We start from the raw sequence: 673 nt of genomic DNA, 5'->3' as shown, positions 1-673 counted from the left end.
GTTAAGAATACAATGGAACCTCCACACTCCCTGGCATCCCCAAAGCTCAGGCCAGGTTGAGAAGATGAATAGAAAGATAAAAAAAACATCTTCTGAAGCTAGTGATAGAAACGAAAATGCCATGGCTGCAGCTCTTACCACTGGCTTTAGCAAGAGTAAGAGCCAGACCCAGGGAAGATATTCAACTATCTCCCTTTGAATTGATGTTTAGAATTCCTTATCCTTGTAATTCTCAGCCTGGGGCGGGGGTAGAGATAAGTGATGTGTTTCTAAAACAGTATGTGGCTTGGATACTGTCTCTTGTGAAATCTCTTCGACAGGAAACTCAGCTGACACAGACCCTGCCTTTGGACTTTGCGGTGCATAATATCCAACCAAGAGACTGGGTCCTAGTTAAAGAGTAGAAAGAAGCACCCCTGCTGGCTAAGTGGCGTGGGCCTTTCCAGGTGTTGCTGACTACAGAAACAGCTGTCAAGACAGCTGAACACGGGTGGACACATCTCACTCGAGTCAAGGTCTCTAAAACTCCAGAGATTTGGACATCTCAGCTGGAGGAGAAGGATGGGAAGCCGCGACTGACACTCCGCAGGAGTGGACTGGAGAAGTAGCCGTGCGTCGACATCGGGGGAAGCCCTGAGTGCCTACCCACAGACTGCCCGCTGAAATAGTCTGT

Source organism: Parus major, chromosome Z, assembly GCF_001522545.3.
Source record: "Parus major isolate Abel chromosome Z, Parus_major1.1, whole genome shotgun sequence".
Lineage (NCBI taxonomy): Eukaryota > Metazoa > Chordata > Aves > Passeriformes > Paridae > Parus > Parus major.
This window is presented reverse-complemented; position numbering follows the sequence as displayed.